Below are 21,607 nucleotides of genomic sequence, written 5' to 3' on the forward strand. Positions count from 1 at the left end.
AAAATATCAGAGGAGTACGAGGTTTAGGCAGCTCTGAGGGCTGAGTCATCTTCCTCCTAACTTGGTATTTATTCAGGACGCAGCCCTCACCCTGATGACAACAGCATTCCTGACCTCTGAGCAGCTCAAAATGCTAAGATGGTTTTGAAGGTGAAATAGACACCTCATCCAGATTCCCGGGTGGTTACGGTTCCCAGTTACACGCAGCCTCTCCGTTGTGTCGCGGTGCTTGTTCCAAACCAGAGAGGTCTCGACAGCTGAAGAAGAGGAACTAAGGGCAACTGAGAAATAGCCGAGATTTTCTTCTCATGATGATGCTCAAGGCTCACAGCTGAGGTAATTATAGAAAGGACTGGAGCATGAGCCTCTAGCATGTACCTTTGTAGCTGGTGTATCATCCAGTGTGTTGGTGTCTCTTCTCCCCCCTGGGGACTAAGTACATGGCTATAAAATTGAATCCCATTTAAATATCATCGCATTTTATATTCAAGTAACCTGGGGAGTATTTTGTTTTCATTTTTTTAATGTTATATTTATTTCTGAAAGAGAGAGAGAGCAAGCAGAAGAGGGTCAGAGAGAGAGGGAGACACAGAATCTGAAACGGGATCCAGGCTCTGAGCTGGCTGTCAGCACAGAGCCCGACACAGGGCTCGAACCCACGAACCGCGAGATCATGACCTGTGCTGAAGTCGGACGCTTCACCCACTGAGCCACCCAAGGGCCCCAACCTAGGGAGTATTCCTGAAACGTCCCCTGTTCTTCCTTCCCCGGAGTATACCTTCTGTTGGAGCCAGAGGAAGGTAGAGCTTCGAGGCTCAGTGTTAGGTAAGGTGCCTGCTCAGGCCGAGGTGGTCGGCCCGGGCTACGTGGGTAGGCTTCTCCAGGGCTCCATTTTCCTGCCTGCTCTTCCTCCTTCAGCTCGTTGAAGTTTATTTTGGAATTATGTTTTCTATTCAACCTAAGAAATACTCTTAATTTTTTTAATTACTTAAGCAATTATTTTATTGTGGCAACCTCAGAAAATAAAAATAAAAGGGGAAAAATTTTTTTAAAGATTTAATCAATTCATTTCAGTTGCTCAAGTTCTAGGAGGGTCTGTTTTTTCTTTACATTTATTTATTTTGAGGGAGAGAGAGAGCATGCACATGCAAGCAGGGACGGGGTAGAGAGAGAGAAATTGAGAGAAAGAGAGAGAGAGAGAGAGAGAGAATCCCAAATAGGCTCTGTGCTGTGAGTGAGGAGCCCAAAACAGGGTTTGATCTTATGAATCCTGAGATCAGGACCTGAGCTGAAATCGAGAGTCAGATACTCAACCCAGCGTGACAGCCAGTTGCTCCCATGAGAGCCTATTTTGAACAAAGCTCTGTATCAGATACATGAAATTTAACAAGGGCGATAAAAGATTAAAAGATAGTTATTGTGACAGACAATCTCACATGTATTTTAGGTTCTCATCTCATCTAGTACTATGTGTAAAGAGGGCTTTTGTCATTATTTTTCCAGGTGAGGAGGTGAAGGCCTTGTTAGGTTCCATAACTTGCCCAAGATCCTACAACTTATAAACTATAGAGAGAAAATTTAAACCCAGAAAATTCTAGCTCTAAAGCCTGTGCTCTTTATACTTAAGTTGTCAGGGGGAGAAATAGCTCAGGAGTTCTAACATTTCCACTATTCTAGATGATACTGACTCCTTCCTTTCAGAAGGGAAGAGCTACGGAGGGGTAGGCTAAAAAGAGATTGAGGCCATTGGTGGAGAACTTTGTTACAGGTCATCACTTTGTACCCAGTTATGTCAGCAATGGGGAGTTACCAGTGGCTGACTAAATATGGAGGTGTTAAGCATAGTCCTGGGCTCAGGGCAATAGGTGTGTGTGGTGGGGACCCCTTTTATAGATTATTTTGAAAAACAATAATAAAACCCAGTCATTCTGATTTTAATCATCACCTTGTGCCTAAAATTCCAAACAAGGAAGTGATCAAATATCCCTCCTTTTCAAAAAAATAAAAATTTTCCTCTTTTCCTCTTAAACAATTGCTGCCATTAATGTTGAGTTTTAAAAATACACTGTAAGGTTTCAATTATCACATTCTAATTATTTATCCTTTACTAAGCACTGTGTTCTTCTACATGGAAGTTATTTCCACAAACTCACAGTTATGCAGTTAGCCCCCAACACACTCTCAACTGCCTGAATCCAAGAGTAAATTGGGAATTTTTGAGTTTGCCTTGGGCAGACACAGCTGGGATTGTTAAGTTAAAAAATCAGAACTTAAGCAACTTCACTATGTCATTGTATGGGATCACTTGGAGCTTTCTATTTTTTTATTTAAATGAAAAACACAGGTGTAATATTTTTTCCTGAAAAGTGCAAATTTGAGCTCACGCATAAAATATTCTATGAATCTGAGAAATCTTTAAAATTAAAACCACCCATTTTATTTGTTGTAGGAAAAGATTAAAAAAAAAACCATGTTGATTATTATTTACTACATGAAAATAATTTTGTCACATGGTGGAAAGGGTGTTACAGAAATGACCCTGTCAAGGTGTCAAATATGTTAGGAATGCCACTGGGAGTCACTGAATGTTTTTAATGGGATGAGTCACAAGAATGGTCACAGTGAATCATAAAAGACACCACCATTATATCTACATGTGCTTGTAGGTGCATCTAGTTACCTATACGTTGTAACTGTAAGAGGGAAAAAGCAAGGTACGTGTTGTCAAGACAATACAAATATTAGTTATGGAGGTTATTCTGGCTTGGGGTCTTGATGGGCTGCTATGTTTTCAGGGTAGAATATCAATTCTACCTCCAGCTAGTCTGCTCTTGAAAGCAGACAGTTCTCATTTTTAACTGCCAGGAGAGAATACTGCATTTCAAGGAGTCCATAGGAAATAAGACAATTTGGAGGTTTTTGTCACCCAAGATCTTGGGAAATGTCTGCTAAGAAAATCATTCCTTAGAGGTTTCTGTTAAGGATGCACACTTGTCATGACTTGTGCTGTTGTTCACAATATTCCATGCACGTCCCTGTGGGAGGATTATACTTCTCCATCCTATAGAGGACTGGCCTGGCTCCACAGCCAACTTACTTCAGCTGGTAAAATGTCAGCAGATGTAACAAGGCTTTGGGGGCAGTTTTAAGAGTCAGTGTGTGGTTTGCTGTGGTTTTTCCCCAGCCTCTGTGATCACGAAAGCATGGAGCCGATAATCACTTGGGTTCCTGGATGACTCCAATGAGCATTACTCTTTTGTCAAAGTGTGATAAATATATAGCATGGACAAGAAATAAACATTAACATTTTTGGTGGCTAAGACTTTCTTGTTGGTTATTTGCCACCACTACACCAACTAGCCCAACTTACTCGATAGAGCAGTCCTTCAACTTGGGCACATCCTCTCAAATCTATACCCGAATTTAGCCAGACAGGGAAAAATTACATTCATGGAACTCATTGTATAGATATCAGTAGAATTGCTTTTACTGCATAGCGGTTGATGTGACATTCATTTATATTGAAAGACACTATAAACATGCCTCGTAAAACTCATCCCAGTCCACATGGGATGTTGTCATGGCTTAGGGGCATTCTGCTGATGTAACTTGCTGAACAACCTCAAAAGAGGCTCTAAGCTTCCTGGAAATCAACCTGAAAAAGATTAACTTGATCAAGTTTACAACATGAAGCATTTAAAAGACAGAAATCAACATTGATTTTGCTCAGAAGAACGTTAAGAATCCTTAACACAAAGCCCAGGCAGAGGAGGAAAATGTTGAGCCAGGTCTATTCATCACTATTCCTTCAAACCTTCCCTTATCACGCTTTCCTCCCCCTCCTCCCTTACATGATAAAAAAAAAAAAAAAAAAAAAAGAATCTAGCAATTAAAATGTCTGGCCCAGAGAGACAGAGAGCTCAGCCCCAGCCCATACCTAAAATTGGGCCTCTGGACCCCTAAGGCTTCATTCTGGTTTAGGTGCAGATCTGCCATTTGTTGACAGACCCTTTCCCAGCACCAAGTATGTTGGGGTCACTGGGAAAGAGGAAACTTATGAATAAATTTGAAAGGGGGTCTGAAAATTTAGATGAATGCCAAAGGAGTCCTTTGTGAATAAAATTAAGCAGTCATTGCCATAGAAGACAAACATTTTAACTGGCTCTGCTTCACAGCTACCTCCCAAGGTTTCCTCCAGGAGGCAGAGGCATGGGTCTGTGTTAAATGGCTTAATTTTCTTAATCAACTATTTCATTGTGAGTTTTTAATTTCATTCCCATGCTTATTTTTTTTTTCATTTTGCCATAATACAGCTCTAAGTACCGTGGCAAACATTTGACAGTTTGCTCAGCAGGTGCTGGGCTCTGCAGGGCTCACAGAGCTCTACCTTTTATTAATTGGGTTTCAAAATGTGTTCCTGTGTGAACAGAAGCTAAGATGGGACTATTGTACCTGTCAACATGAAGCTGGGCGAAATAAAATATTTGGAATGTGTTTTAAAATAACTCATTGTGAGCTTGATCGGTTGAGAATTTAAAAGCAGAAATATTCTTTAATGTTGAAATAAATAATCGTGCAATCAAAATGGCAATAAAATTAAAGAAACGATGGGGTTTGTTCAAGGTGCTTCAGTATTTGATAACAATGAGAACATTCTCTTTATGCCCAATAGGTTATGCATTGAAAAGATAGTTCTGAAAAAGATTTTTAATAAAAACTCTAGTAGCCTGGGGAGTTAGTACCTACTTTGAAAACCAACAACGAAGGCTCTCTAAATACTGCTGATGGTGCCAATTTAATTTTGGGCTCAATTTGGAAGGTTTTCTCCCCTTATCAAGAAAAGCTCTCAATCTGAAATTTCAAATTTCAGTCTAAAAGAAGCCTTCGCAAGCAGTGATACTCTGGGAATGTGTCTCTCTTTTGGTGAAGCAGAACTATCTTTGTGACTCTTTTCTCCCTTTTTCATATACGCGCTTCAAATTCATTGAACTTTAATGACATGTATTCTAAGACTCCCACTCAGGGCAGAAGACAAAAGGGAGGGAAAGGGAACACCGTAAAAGTTGACCCAAAAAATTCGGGCCCTCTCTTGTCATTATTACCGGCCTTTCTATCATTAATTTTGCTCAACTCTGAAATAATGAATGTTCTCTGTGTCCTCGCAAGGGACTGTCTATAGGCAATTCCCCCAAAAGGGGCTGTGTCCTCAATTTTAAGCATGGGGAAAATAAAGATGAAGCCACAACAATCATAAGACGAAAGCTTAAAGAATTATTATACATATATTCACACGCACATATATAGTCATGTTTGTTTCTGATTTAAAAAATAATGAATTATCATTGTAAAAATCTTCAAGAGTTGTGGCAATGCGCAGGGTACAAAGAGAAAAATCCCTGAAATTTTACTTGCAGACATGGGCACCTTTTGGTCTATTCCTTACTGGACACTTTGCATGCATTTTTACACACACACACACACACACACACACACGCAATTTTTTATTGAAAAACAAAAATAGAGCCATGTCAAACAGTGTGTTTCAACTTGCTTTGTACACTTGTCAGTATATCAAGGACAGTGTTTTTGTTTGATGTATAGAACTGCCACATTCTTTTGATGTCTGTCCAGTATTTCGCTGAAATCCAATACATTGATGGAAAGTAATTTTTTAACCAATTCTTATTGACAAATGGTTACAGTGTTTCTGATATACCAATATTACAGTCACTTGGTTGGATATTTCTGGAGGATAGATTTCTAAAAACAGAACTAAGGAGTTAAAGTTAAAATATTGCTACCTATTTCCAAGTTACCTCCAAAAATGTTGTCGTAATTTACATTCCAACCTACAATGTATGAGAAAATATGCACTCCACCTATTTTTAAGTTTTGCTAATTTGAAAGATAAAATGTATTTCATTATTGTGTAAATTTGCATTTTTACTTATGCAGAGATTGTTTATACATATTTACTTGGATTCTTTACAATATTGTGTCTTCTTACGAAGGAACATGGGACAGCTTTATTAAGTCTTCTTTAGGTCCCTCAGCAAAGCTCTATTATTTTCCTGATAGATACCTTGCAAATTTCTTACTATATTTCTATGTATTATATATATTTTATTGTTGATGAACTGGGAATTTTTTTCATTATATTTCCAAGTGATTTTCCTAATATCATAAAGCCTATTAATATTTGAATTCATGTTTTATTTCTAGCCGCTTTCCTAAACTTTATGAGTTTTAGTAAAGTTTCATTTGGTTTCTGTCATCGTAGTCTGATTTTGTTCTTAGGTGAACTATCATAATGCCATAGGATATACATTTTGCCTTTTATTTTCCAATAAGGATGCAGTCATAACAATGGTCATTGTCTTCTTATTTCAGAAGTCAGTGAGAAAGCCTTTAGTTTTTCATTGTTTATGATAGTGTTTTATCATCTGTTTGGGGCCTTAGACCACTTTAGGAATCTAATAAAAGTTATAGATCTTCTTTCTCCTTCCTTCAAATGCATGTGCTGTACACACAAGAAAATTTTTCATATATTTTCAGTTGATTCATACACCCCTGGAGGCTGATGAATACACTCACACAAAAACACACCACAGGACAGGCTCTACTGACATAACTAAAGTTGTTTCAACAAGACTGGCCAAAGGGAACATTTCCAAGTAGGCGAAGGGTGTCGATTTAATGCAACAAGTATTTGTTGAGCTCTCATTAGGGGTTCTAGTTACCCAACAGAAGGGTTAGCTTTCCAATGCAATTAAAAACAGACACTCTGCAAGACACTGGCTATAAATCCTCCCTGAATTACTCTCAGTCCATCCAGAAAGAGGGACAGATAAGTAAACAGAACAACACAAAAGTGGTATTAAAGATGTGTGTGTTCTGGATGAGAGCATACCTGAATACTGTTTTCATCAACTACAGAAAGTTTTACAGAGAATGTGCCTTTTGGAGTAAGATTTTAAAGATGATATCTAAGGGGCAAAGACAATCCAAAAAGAGAAACAACAAGAGCAAAGGTAGTTTGGCCTCAGATATGTGTAGAATGGTGGGTAGTGCCCTATGCTTGGAACACAGAAAAAAGTACAAAGATTTTCACGAACTGTTCGAAATGACTTTGTTTTTATGGTAGCCTCAGCCAAAATAACATAGTGTTACAAATCTTGCAAAATAAAGATTCCTCAGAAACCTCACACAAATTGCATAACTCTTGAGCTATTTTTGTTTCAGGGCAGAAACCTCATAGATATGCTCAGTCTTACCAATGGTTTACCAATTTAGTGCTTTTGTTCCTTCCTTGCTTAATTGATCCAGAATACTGTGGCCTGCTGAGAATGCCTGAGGGCTTTCTCTGTCTGGTACCAATTTCAGAGCCTTCTAACTGAATGGGTAGTGGAAGTTGTTAGCAGTTGCTGGAAATTTAGTGTGAAAAAGCTGGCTTTGGGGAGATTAACCTAGAAATACCGATGATCTATTTTACATCCATACGTAGAAAAGAATATGTCTCTTACAAATATTCATTTACATTCCATTCATCTTTTTTTTTCTTTGAGAGAGAGAGCGAGCGAGCAGGGAGGGGCAGAGGGAAAGGGAGAGAGAGAATCTCAAGCAGGCTCCACACCCAGCTCGGAGCCAGAGGCAGGGCTCAATCTCACAATCTTGAGATCGTGACCTGAGCAGATATCAAGAGTCTGATGCTTAACTGAGCCATGCAGGTGCCTCACATTCTATTCATCTTAATTAAATTCCTTGGCCATATTTGTTCATGAATGGCATACTTCTTTTTCATTCTTTCTGCCAATCTATTATCTTTTCTATCTTGGTCCCATCTTTATTATAATTTTCACCATGGTTCTTCCTTTCATCACTATTTCTAGGTAATCTCCAGTGCTAGTCACCAGACCAAAGGTTGCTCTTTCAGTCTTGCACAAAGATGGTATTTTGTTTGTCTTCCAATCTCAACTGAATCAGAATATGGTCCACTGAGGCTGTTGGAGGGGCGGGATAGGGAGAAGGGTATGGCAGACATACCTGTTGTAAAATTTGTTAAAGCTTCTCAGATGATTCTCATGAATAGCCAGTATGAAGGACCACTGGAACCAAGAGCATCACTCATTAATCCCTCCATAGAGCCCTCACTACTCATCTACCCCTATCTCTGCACCCAACCCACATAGCCTTTAACTAGCTAAATCTAGCTTATCTGGAAAACAATCAATAGTTGCATTCTACTATGGATATGACCACTTATGGATTACATTTTCTTATAATTATGAATGTCCATTAATTTTCACAGCTGAGATGCCAAATCTACGTATGTAAAGGAAAAACATCTTTAGGAAAAATATAGTTTCCTCTTTTTTTCCCTACCTTGATCTCCTCAGTGTAAAACCTCTCAGTTCTCTTTATGCCCTACCTATTGGTCATTGGCCTTGTTCCCTTAATTTGTGAATTCATGTGACTGGTACAATATTTATATAGTAGGAATACAATGGCACTGATTCTCACAGCAATTAAATAACAGTAATGCTTAGAATGACCTTAAAGAATTAGTCTTTAGAAAATGCTTAAATATAAAATATTGCCCAAAGTATTCTACTGTAGACACAAATGACACCCACTTGAGTTTTCTTTCTCTTATTATATCTTTAGATTTATTGGCACCCTTTAAATCAATACTGCTTTGGTAAACTCTTCATTAGTATTTGTCAAATTACTGTTATATTCAGCTACCTTCTGTTTTGTTATTATTATAGTCATATCCTCAAAGTGTATTTGTAAAGCATTCTTCACAGAGGATCCTAAAACAGGCTGTTATTAAGCATATCATTATAGCATATATGCTAGGAAGTCTATTTTCAGAAAAAGTCAAAGAGCTTGAGAGGCCTCCAGAGAATTCTTAAAGATATCATCCAAAAGCCATCATAAGCTTTCTTTTTTCCTTTCAGGGCTTGTTCCTCTTGATTCTAGTAACTCCCTGACCCCTCTTTCACCAAGCATCGCACAGTGGGTTCCCACTGGACTTGTGGTACGCATGTGTCTGGAAGGGCAAACTTGGTCATATTCACTCCATCAAACTCTATCTTGCCCCTAGTAAGTTCACTGAATGAATTCTAATTGAATGATACTGCTTTAAGGGCAATATGTTTCCCCCAAACCAAAATGTCATATTTATGCTTTAAAGCAATTTAAAATAATTAAAAATAATGGTAGGTCAAAAACAATTTTCCTAATCTTAATTGATGTCATGCCCACAAATAGCAATAATTTATTTCTATGCAAAAGCTCTTCAATTCTACACTAAATACTAAAAGACCTGAATTCTATTTTTGGCTCCAGCACTGATTTCCTGCTATAAGTCTTTCAGGTTTTACATTTATGAGACCAGCAAGCTAGAGAAAAATAAACTGTTGTGTCCTTGGGGCATAAGGACCTCAGAAATTAATGAGTTAATAATTTACACACAGCACATGTTCCTTTAGAGGGGAATCGCCTTCATAACACACAACAAATATTAAGTTGAAATAACTAAGGATGATAGATATAGCTAACTCCATTTAGTTTGTAATGTGTATGGTATTGTGATTCTAAACATTCTGCCCTAACATGTGGTAGCATTTAGCCAATACTCCTAATAATATTTATAAGTAGATTGAGAATTAGCCCACAAATACCATTCAGGAAGTTTGTTCTGATGATTTGTTTTTCATGTTCTGTAAAATGAATTGCATTAAAGGTCAGAAAAAGTGCCTTAAAGGAGCACTTCTGTAATATTTAAAGTGCAGTTGATCTTGCTGAACATTATAATAAGATACACATAATTGGCTTTTCTCCTGGGAGTCAAGCTCAGTAACTTTCTGCCAAATTAGCCAAACCGTTACATAATACACAGAAAGATGGCAGAATGCAGAACAAAAGTTTTCTGTATTACTATTGTTCATCTTTAGCCACAGGAAAGAGGTAAAGAAACTACTGTGTGTGGTGACAAAGCAGGATTGGGACCTAACCCCAGAACTGGCTAAATCCACTCTTCTCACAGCTCATTGCAACCTGAATGCAATTCCCACCAAATGTATTTAATTTGATCCTGTGACCTCTTGACTTGTTAGGGAATTTTTTTTTTTTAGAAAAAAAGAAAAGAAATAAAGGAAGGAAAAGGAAGGGAAAAGAAGGGAAGAGGAGGAGAGGGGAGGGGAAGGGAGGGGAAGGGAGGGAAGGGAAGGAAAATAACTGTTGTCAGTCAAACTGAAGGCAATCACCTCCCAAGGTTGACATCAGCGACCTGAACACATGACTACTAACATACTTCTAAACCTCAGTTTTCTCCTTCAAGACCCACGCTCCATATTCCAGCCATCCCACCCACAACACACACGCACACACGTACACACGTCCCAAAGAGCCAGAGGGAACCATACAACATCAACAACACTGATACAATTTAGCAACAGAAAAAAAATGTAGAAAATATTAAAGAAGAATCAGTTTCAGGTGCCTGGGTGGCTCAGTCAGTTAAGTGTCCAACTCAGGCTCAGGTGATGATCTCTCACAGCTCAGTGAGTTCAAGCCCTGCATTGGGCTTTGTGCTGACAGCTCAGAACCTGGAGCCTGCTTCGAATTCTGCTCTCTCCTCTCTCTGCCCCTCCTCCACGAATGCCTGTCTCTCTTTCCCTCAAAAATAAAATAAACTTTAGGAGGAATCAATTTGACGAAATAATTTTCTAAAGGAATACAAATTCACATATATTTTTCTAGGGCAATTTTCTAAGTAACGATTTTGCAAAATTTCTATTTGAAAAGGGAAACAATGTACTTGATACATTGTTTTTCAGCTTTAGTAACAACCATTTGAACATGCTCTTAATTTCAAATGCAATTAAAGTTCAAGTTTACTTGTTACCTACTTAAAAGAAGCTTCCTGGATCAGAAATAAAAGAATATAAATACGTGTTAAAAGTCTGAAATATGCCTTAGACATCAGACAGAGCATCCTAGGATTTTTGGATGAAGTGTTCTCTTATAATGAAAAGACTGTTCTATTAAGTGTGAATAAGTCAAAACCACACATTAAATGTTTCATTTGCTCTGCAAAGGGGAAAATGTTAAATCAAGTGAGTAAACACTTTTTTAATAACTCAGTGAGAGATTTCATGGAATCCTCCCATATATAAATATTTTGAGATTTTTACATCCTTCTATATGGCAATAAGTTGTCCATCTCTACTTTTCATTTAATTCATTATGTTCTCTGCCAATGAATTTTGGCTTAATGCTCTCTTTTAGAATGTGTAAGCAGAAACAAATAAGCAGATGACCGTTATTGGACCTATTCTAACTAAAAATAGCTAAGTTCGTATTAAAACAAAATATATACACCACAATATTTATGTGCCAACCTTTTTAGCATTTATTTTCGGACACTTTTTCCTCCCACTACATCCACCTGCGAATATATGCCAGGATGTACATTTTCTGTGCCTTTAAGAGCCCTTAGTATCATAAGCATATTCATTCTACACTCACCAGAGTATCGAAGCACTTGGAACATTAGCGGTAGAGTTATGCAGGTATGAAAGAATTTGCCCCCAAAAGGAAGCTAATGTCATCTGAAAACAAATAATTTTTGTCCCTCAGTTACATAGGCAAATGAGGCCTCTGGGGAACCAAAATAGTTTTCCTGACATCCAGGTGGTAAAGTCCATTCACATCATAAGGCATTACTCTCCTGTTTTCAATTTTATGAATGTTAGCTATGTACTTCCTAGACCCATGGCAGATTAGTAGCTGTAAATGGAAAAGGGATAGAAACAAAAAACCACCCCAATAATGACAAGAATAAATAGCTAACAGAAAGGCTACTAAAAGCAGACAAATAAAATATAGTAATTTGAGATGATATAGAAATTTATTGAAAGGCAAAACTTTTCCATACTTTTAATGGGCCATAAGTGCATTGGTACATTTATATTTATAATTATACCTGAGTCATAAAATGTTATATTTTTAAGAAAGCAGAAAGCTTTCAAATATAATTATAAATGCTTCCAAAGGAAAACAGATTCTTTTTAAGTTTTAAAGTTGAAAAGTGTAACTTTTAGATATTGAGGAAATTTATTTTTGCAGAACACCCCCTTTCCACACAACTATAGAAGATGTTAGGCTTGATATCATTTTAAAATTCAGTGATTACCCCACTGAAATAAAAAGTTATAGGGAGGTGCCTTGGTGGCTCAGTCGGTTAAGTGTCTGACTTCAGCTCAGGTCATGATCTCACGGTTTGTGGGCTCGAGCCCCACATCAGGCTCTGTGCTGACAGCCAGCTCAGAACCTGGAGCCTGTTTCAGATTCTGTGTCTCCCTCTCTCTCTGACCCTTACCTGCTCACGCTCTCTCTCTCTCTCTCTCTCTCAAAAATAAATAAAAACATTAAAAAACAAATTTAAAATAAGTTATAGGAAGTTCAAGTAAAGGACTAGAGGTTTTATCCAGAAGAGAATAATCCTGTTGTCACATTGAAAATGTTTCACTGGTCATGAGACCAAAGGAATAACTAAGGAAGAATGTTGTTGACTGTCCTGGTGTCATAGCTTTTTAACCAATTAACAATGTTTACAGAAAGAGGACAATAGCTAAGTGAGTCAAAAAGATATGAGAGTTAAGTCAGAGAGGGGTGCCTTGCCGCTGACTTCCTTTCCAGGTTTGGCTATACCCTGCATTTTTCTAGTCTCAGAAGATTCTTTATGTTAAAAACCTGCTGGTTCTTTTCACACAATCCACTGATAGATAAATACATGCATGCCAAAATGGAAGTATAAACATTCTTGGTCTTATGTTATTGCAAGGGGCAGAGAAGGAAAAGTTTGGACAGGATGATAGTTTTTAAGTTAGGTATTTCAGAGAGCATGCAAAACTAGTTAAATGGGCATTTTCTTGAGCACATCAATCAGAAAATAGTTTACTTAGCTGATGAACTCAGTTCATGGTAAACATTCACTAGCTACCTTTTTGATTTGGCCATGTTTTCTCAGATGAGAGACCTTGGCACCTAGTCATGTGATCCCATATTCTTATAGTGCTTGTATTTTCTCCCATCATGCTTTGCAGCAGAGGGGCAAACTGATACCACAACATTTCAGTAACTCAATAATACTTAATGTCTATTGCTCAAATGAGGGAAACACCTAACTTAAAAACTATCATCCTGTCCAAACTTTTCCTTCTCTGCCCCTTGCCGATTGGATCCCACTGGCCAAGCTGATGGCTTACATCTGATCCAGATGTCTGTAGTCATTTATAGCCAATTCTCTAGTCCAGCCAATTAGTCTTAACATTGAAGCAATTGACTTACCTGCTGACAGCCTGAATCAACAGATAATTTATGACCTGAACTTCTGTAATTATTTTAATAGCTTTTTCATACCCTTTCCATTTTATTTATCATAATAAGAGCATTTAAAATGAGAACTCCTCAGTAAAGGAAAGAGATGTGAAGGTATTAAAGAAACATTTTATTAAAGAAATCAGAGACCTACCCTTTTAAGAGGGTCCACACTGGAAACATTCCCCTCTTCCTCCTTTCAACTCATCAGTTTATAAATATGCTGGACTGTTTTTTCACCATTTTAAGTCATTATTATATCTTAAATTTCAATTTGCCTTATTGCTTACTATCTTCAAACATCTCAAAGATCAACCTACTCTCCATTATCTTTTAACAATGGCAGCTGAAGGAGAAGGCATTCATTTAAGTCTGATTTCTATCCACTAATCAGGCCAATGGGTTTCTTAATTTCAAGAGGTCAGTTTGCCACCAAGACTGTGCCAGTCTGTCTTCATTCTGTGTTCATTTACTTTCTGCTTCTCACTGCATATTGTCAGAGGTATTCCTGACAATCACTAATATTGATGACAGACAACTGTCATGGCCACGAGAGTTGGGCTAAGGAAGAATACAGAATAAGATAAGTTTTGTGAAGAAAAACGAATGAATAGTTTTAGTCTACTAAGTGAACTAGAGAAACTATGGTTCAATATTGAACTGCTATACTTTACAGCATACCATAGAGAATACCAAAGAAAATATTGCCTGGGGAGATGCATGCTCAAACCTCCCCATCTGCAGCTGCTATCAATTATTCTGCCCTGATGTGACTAGAAATCTCAGTTTTCAATAGAGAAATATGAGTTGTAAAAGGATCCTTATTGGCCACCCCTACATTCCCCTGCCCACCCCCACCTCCTGATTCTGTTTGGCTTTTCAAACATTTGAAATGTCCACATACTTTGTATCTTAGCCCACTGGGAAGTTAGAAAAGCAAACTTAGTTAGTTTCGGGGCAGAGGAGAGATTCTGTGGCTTTCAGAGAATCTCCATTGGATTACAAAAGCTCATAAAAGGGTACCTTCACCCTAAATGTTATATAAACAGAGTTCTGTCTGTGCGTATGATTTATACTCTTATTGAAGATCTTGAATTTTCCTTCTCTTCATGCTAGAAGATAAGTGAAGGACAAAAAGTCTATTTAGAACAGTTAACCTGATCATTTTTTAAAAGATGTGTGCAAATCACTAGGGCTGGGATCCCGTTTGTCAACCAAATTGCCAGGAAATAATTTATTACCGACAAGAACAAAGTATGCAGCTGGCTATCCCAAACAACAGCATGCTAAATGAGCCAGAGACTTGTTATAAATATCTTCCCCAGGACTGCATTTCCTATAGTCTAAAATTATTCTAAAAGCAGCATGGTATTCATGGAAAAAATAATTGTACTGGGCATCAGGATGTCAGAGTTTCTTCTGCCTGTTCTAGTGACTAGCTTTGCTAATCATGTTAGGCCAATTTCAGAGTTTTGTGGGAAAAATGTATACATAATAATAATAATAATAATAATAAAATGAAAGAACGAAAGAACGAAAGAAAGGAAGAAAGGAAGAAAGAAAAAGAAAGAAAGAAAGAAAAAGAAAGAAAGAGGAAGGAAGGAAGGAAGGAAGGAAGGAAGGAAGGAAGGAAGGAAGGAAGGAAAGAATGAAAGAAGAGAGGGAAGGAGACTTTATACTGGATGACCTCTGAAATTCTTTCGAGCTCTAAATTCTAAAATTCTACACTGACACCATTGATATCCTGTACTGGGACCCCAAATGCTATACAAATTAGTCTAGGTCCATTCAAAAGATGAGAAAACTGCATTTAGAAAAAGGAAAACCAAGGGCTGTTGTAAAATAGTCTTTTGGTTTCTGTGTGAATTATATCATTAACAAATTGTTCCTCAGGCTCAGTTAGTACAGTAACTTTGAGAGGTGAAAAATTTTACTAACAAATCAAAAAGCGACAAAGTAATTGGGAATGAGACTTCACGTTTAAAAACCACATTTTAAAAAAAGAAATAGTAATAAATGAAACCTATCTTCTTGAGAACCCCCAGTCTTTCACTTTTGTTATATCCCACCTTGCATGAGTCTCTGTGTGTCTGTCTTCTCTGCCAGACTATAAACTCTTAGATGTCAGGGGCCATATTTTATTTGTGTTTCTATATTTCATGCTGATTTGCCCAGAAAGACATTCAATAAATGTTTGTTGAATTGAATCCTATTTTCAATATATTGGATGAAAGTGGGAAAGAAATACTTAAGTGGAATAATTAATCAAACTCAACCTATAAATCGAAATTTTAGATGCACCTCCTCTTCCCTCTTTTACAAATGACTTGGGAGACAATGATGTCAAGTAGGATCTGTGAAATATCTAACCAACTGGAGAAGACTCTTCTTACCTTCATAGAAAGAAAAATATCAAATTGTAAGTATGTAACATTTTCCTTATCAGAATTTCTCCATGGCCCATTTATTTATTTATCCATTCATCACGTATGTAATGGGTATCCAATAGTCTGGTTGTACAACTATGATTAAGATATGGCCCCTGCTTTCAACAAAGTGTTTCTAGTTTAGGGAGAGAAAAGGTCAATTACAATACAGTGGGGTAATTGTGGTGATATTGATATGTATATATACATTTTGATAGCACATAAAAGGAATGCATGAATGAAGGTTGAGGATGATTTAAAGCTTCTCAAAAGAGGCCATGGATAGCTAAGCTGAATAATGAAAGGTAATTCTGAATCAGTCAGGGCAAAGATTTAAGACTTGTAGACAAAGGCGGGGTTTGGGGGGCACATTTTATATTTAGTTAGCACTTATTGTATGCCAGGCATTTTTCCAATCCCTTCAAAAACAGTAGCTCCTTTAATACAAGTATATGCAGGAACTATTATCATACCCATTACAAATGAGGAAACCGGGGCCCCACCAAAAGAATAAGTAACTTCACAAGACCAAATAGCTAGTAAGTGGCAGAGCTGAGATTTGAACTCAGGCACTGTGGGGTCAGACTTTATGCTTTTAACCCTGTTGGTTACTTGTTGTTGCTCTAAGGATGGGAGGCAGAGGGCCTGACTCCTCCCCACTCACCTCTTCCTCCTTTATTCTCTGCCTGAGCAGTCTATGCATCCGATTTTGTAACGACTTGCTTGTCTGCTTGTGCGCTGTCCATCTGCCTCATTGCAGAGGTCCTCACAGAGGGGTTCTAAGCAGGAGAGTCATATTTGCTCTCTAAAAAGAACACTGATTGAAGCAGAGGGAAAATGTTGTTTTGGTAATAATATCTATGATGTATCTGATATTAAAATAGAATTTCAACCCAGGCATATTTCAAAACAGGGAGATAGACCAAGAAGTAAAAGTATTTCAAAGTGAGAGTCTAAGATCTACTCGAGAAGACTCTTAGATGCCTCAACCACATGGAAGTATAAAAGACTCAAGAGCTGGAGATTAGAAGAGAATATTTGGAGAGGAGAAGATGTCTTTGAAGGAGTCTTTGTTGAGTCACTCCCACCCCATCTCTGGTCCGGGAGAGCAGCAGATAGCCTTAGCTTCAAATCTAGCCAGACAGCTTCAAGGTAATGACTCAAGGAAGAATTTTCTGGAGACAGCAGTAGGAGATGCTGGCCTCTAATTCACACTGAGGAAAAGCAACTTCACTAGGACTACATGTTTGTCCTCGGCAGTTTAGGTGCTGTCTGACACCCATCCAAAATCCTAAAGGACAAAGATCGGCTGGTCATCCACAGGCATACGAAGGAGCCTGCTGTGCTGAGATGGGGCCTGACCAGGAATGTGTGAGGATTGAGGGAAGCCATGCAGGGGAAGTGTGCACAGAGCTGAGCCAGCAAAGGGCTATCCTACATCTCTGCAGCAGTGTCCAGAAGCTGCGATGCTGGCAGGAGCTGGAGCTTATGCTGCATACATAGGAACTACAGACGAGGAAGGAATCAGGCTCAGCCAAACTGCACTTGCCCTTCTCAAGCAGACGTGCACGTGAGAGACCCTCACTGATTTGGAGGTAAGGGGAGGAGGAAGGTCTCCTACAAGTGCACAAACGTGTTGATGATAGAATGAGACGGTTTCACCAACCTGCCAAGTTCAGGGAGAGGGGACGCATGATCATCAGGAGAGTATCAGGTGAGTGAGGACTTCCTCGCTGCCTTTTTCTCTCCACTTTCCCTCATCCCCAGTTTAGGAGGGATTCAGAATCTGAAGTTAACCAAAGAAGGACGAGAAGGGGAAGTCACCACTTGACCAAAAATCACAGAGGCCAACCTTACTCCCCCTCACCTCACAGCGGATTTGATGTGGGACATCTTAATGGTTCCAATGTGACAATGTTTGGTGACTTAAAATAGAGATCAGTGTGACCACAGAATTTCATGGAGGTTACCAATCACTCTAAAGGGAAAAGCTTTCCCCACTGAATCAATTTAAAGAGACAGTGAGGGATAAAAATGAAGGTGCTTGGTGATTACATTACCATCACAGCTGGTATTCAGCTGAAAGGATAGACCCACATGGAGTATGCTGCCCTAACCCAGCAGAAGCCAGATCCAGATGAGTATCAGGAATGATGCCAGTCACCCCCAAACTGGAATTGTTTTCCTGTGATAAATTACCCTATGCAGCCTGCGGCCTTGCCCCACTTTGTGTTCTTTCTCAGTTCCAGCCCTGGGACCTGACAAAACAGGTTTCTCCAGGAGGTTCCCACTGAGGGCTGAGGAAGCTCACACTGTGATCTGGCCCACGCACAAGAAATAAGATTTCAGCCTTACAGTGCTAGGCTCTCCATCCCTTGCCATGACAAGAACTTCTGTCCATCTTCTGCCACCTTTCCTACTTTGCTCTTACAGTACAAGTACTAGTATTACTCATAGTTGCTTCAACAGAGGGAGGGCTTCAGTTCCTCCACACGTCACACACCTATACCACCAGGGAAACTGACAGTGACGTCCCCACATCTAGAACCCTCTCTGATGATCATTTCCTGCCCTGTATTCGGAAGTCAAATGTGTGATTAAGAACATGACTCTGGAATAAAACACGTTGGCTCTGAAGCTGACTTTTCCTACTAAGTAACTTTATGACCTCGGATGATGTATTTCGTTGTTCTAACCTCAACTTCCTCATCCATAAAATGAGCAAAATGATATTATTTACCTCATAAAGTCATGATGAGAATTACAGGACATAACAACAAAAAAATGTTCAGCCTATGGTCTGGCACATATAAACTAGCAATTAACGTTTGTCGAACAAATTGAATAACTGAGTCATGATACATTCAGTTTCCTCGTATTGGAAAGCCACTCCCTCTACCATCTGCGTGTCAAACTCTTACTGACCCTGCAAAACCTAGACTGAGTGACTGGGGCCATTACAGAGAAAGTAAACTCACACTGTCAGTGCTTCAATCGCCAGGATATACTGTTAGGTGAGAAAAGCAAAGTGCTTAACAGTGTATATGGCACTGTTTGTGAAAGAAAGTTATGTTAACTTTTGTGTAGAAAGAAGGGGAAATAGCCCATAACAAATATTTTATGTGAATTTCTACTAAGTAAAAACACTGAAAAATAAGCCAGAAACTACTAGTGGTGATATTTGAATTGAGCCTTCACAAACAATAAAGTCCTCTCTGACCAGGCATGTAAGGGATGCAGATATTCATGCACTGGCATTGATTATTATTTAAGGCTCTACTTCTGTAGGGATGGCTGGGGGCTTAGTCACTTTAGTGTTCAACTTTGGCTCAAGTCATGATCTACCACTGGTGAGTTCGAGCCCCTTGTCAGGCTCTGTGCTGACAGCTCAGAGCCTAGAGCCTGCTTTGGATTCTGTGTCTTCTTCTCTCTCTGTCCCTCCCCCCCTTCTCTCTCTCTCTCTCTGTCTCTCTCTCTTTCTGTCTCTCTCTCTCTCTCTCCCTTCTCTCTCTCAAAAATAAATAAACACTAAAAAATCTTAAAAAGAAGAAAGACTCTACTTCTGTATAAACCAGATCACTGGCTGACTCAGTTAAGTTTATTCTAGAAACCTATATTCCAAGCAAGAGGGGAGGAGAAAGAGAAGGGAAAAAGACCTTTACTTATTCCAGGCATCAAGTTCAGCACTTATGTATATTAACTCATGTGATCTTTACAACCTTACTAGGTGGTTACTTTCCAAAGGAGGAAACTGGAGGTCAAGGGCTAGACAACTGGAGGCAGAAACGGAGCTGGAATTCAAATTCACCTCTGAGCCTCAAGCCCTGCACAAGTCACACAGTGTGGACTCTGCCAATTGCCCGGTTTGGTGAATGACACAGAACTTATAAGCATGACTTACTCCTACTTCTTCACTGAACTTGTTAATAAAGACATCCAAGTACAGACTCTCGACACATTCCCATAGAGACCCTCTCCATTGGGCATAGATTATTTTATACACTTCTAACATGCAGTTAGAGATTCACATAAATATGCTCTCCCCCGATTTGAGTTCCACATATTTCTACATGTATAACCTAATATTGCATTAAATTCCACACTGAGGACTGAAGACTATAAAAAGGAAATGAGCTAATTTTGTCGTGAATTATTTTATTTATTTTTTAACTTTCTTTTTTTTAATGTTTTATTTATTTTTGAGAGAGAGATAGGAACATGAGCAGGGGAGGGTCAGAGAGAGAGAGGGAGACACAGAATCTGAAGATAGGCTCCAGGCTCTGAGCTAGTTGTCAGCATGGAGTCTGACATGGGGCTCAAACCCACAAACTGTGAGATCACGACCTGAGCTGAAGTTGGACACTTAACCAACTGAACCACCCAGGTGCCCCTGTCATTAATTATTTTAGTAAGTCAGGATTGATTTCTAATTATCACTGTTTTCAACTCTCAATACTTGCAAGGCATGAAAACAAGTTAATAGGCCTAGTATAATTTTCTAGAAAGTTTTTAGAAAATAATATGAAGGTCACCATCTTCTATTTATTTTCTGGAGTTGCCATAAAGTGGGGGGAACATACTTCCCATTTTCCATAGTTTTCCATACTAAACTCAATGTGTAAGCAAATATTAAAATTTTTTGTGTTCTAAAAATGTACTTTTCTGAGTTTAGATATTTAACATGATTTTTAAAAGACAGATATTTCCTTATCATCACATTACCAATTTAAGGCTTTAGAATCATAATGGCGATGTATGTTCATGCCTTTCTGATGTGAAGATCCTTGATAGAGAAAATGTCAATAGAACCAATTAGTAGTTCTGCTTTCTCTGTGACATTTGTTAAGGTTACACTATTTGTGTCGTGACTGGGTCCCCATTACTCTTCTTTCTTTCAGCATTGCTTTTAAAGTCATTTTTGTACTAATTAGTGTTTTTCAAAAGCCTCAGGTCATTCTCAGCTTAGATGTGTTAACAGTTTTGAGCTGTTTTTGTTAGTGGTAGTGGTGGTCAGTGATACAGTACCCCCCACCTTATTTACACACCCTTTTGAACTCTGGCATCAAGGATGGGTGAAGTCACGCAAGTGAAAATATTTCTGTAAGCCAATGTTATTACAGTCTTAAATTTAAATGACATGGTCTGATTGGTAGAAGAATTTAGGGTTTGAAAATATTCTCAAAACATCATAACATTAGCACATCCTTCACTGCTTTCTTCCTCTTGTTTTCCATTCCCTGTAATTCACAAATGATGACATTGAGAATTAATCTTCCAAACAGAGCCTATCAACACAAACATCACAGTGGGAGAGGGTATCTCTGTTTCCATAACCTAGACACTCACTCATCAGATGCATGCAGACTGGGGCATTCTTGTAATTGCCAATTGGAAAGTTAGTATTCTTTTTGGGGAGGCAGACTAATTTGTTTTGGAAATCTGATTCTGGGAGAATCAAACTATTGGACAGATGCAAATCATTTCAGGGCTGGAGAGATTATTTGCTCCCCTGGGACAACTTTCATTTGCCTGTCCTGCATCTTCCTGTGTCAGCTGGGACTCAGTTAATCGTTCCTCTCGTGCAGAATCTATGTGGAATGTTTAATATAAATGGAGATCAGTAAGAACACAGAAAGCCATCACTTTGCTCATTTAATTTTTTTCAGGTCACTTTGCTTTTTGGGAAAAAAAAGGGCTTCAAGGGGGAATGTTTCCTAGACCAGACCTAAATGAAAATCTTTTTTTATTATTATTAAGAGACAGTTCTCTTTGCTATACTTTATACAAGTGGC

General features: G+C 38.5%; 1 long non-coding RNA gene across 1 annotated transcript; it reads left to right on the top strand.

The window, feature by feature from the left end:
- The first annotated feature begins 147 nt into the window (after positions 1 to 147).
- On the top strand, positions 148 to 19,769 carry LOC120223974. The gene is made up of 3 exons (XR_005526433.1): positions 148 to 336; positions 15,685 to 15,808; positions 19,543 to 19,769. It is a non-coding gene; the product is annotated as an uncharacterized LOC120223974 (long non-coding RNA).
- The last annotated feature ends 1,838 nt before the right edge of the window (positions 19,770 to 21,607 follow it).

The sequence above is a fragment of the Hyaena hyaena genome, unplaced genomic scaffold (assembly GCF_003009895.1).
Source record: "Hyaena hyaena isolate Hyena2069 unplaced genomic scaffold, ASM300989v1 scaffold_1076, whole genome shotgun sequence".
Classification (NCBI taxonomy): domain Eukaryota; kingdom Metazoa; phylum Chordata; class Mammalia; order Carnivora; family Hyaenidae; genus Hyaena; species Hyaena hyaena.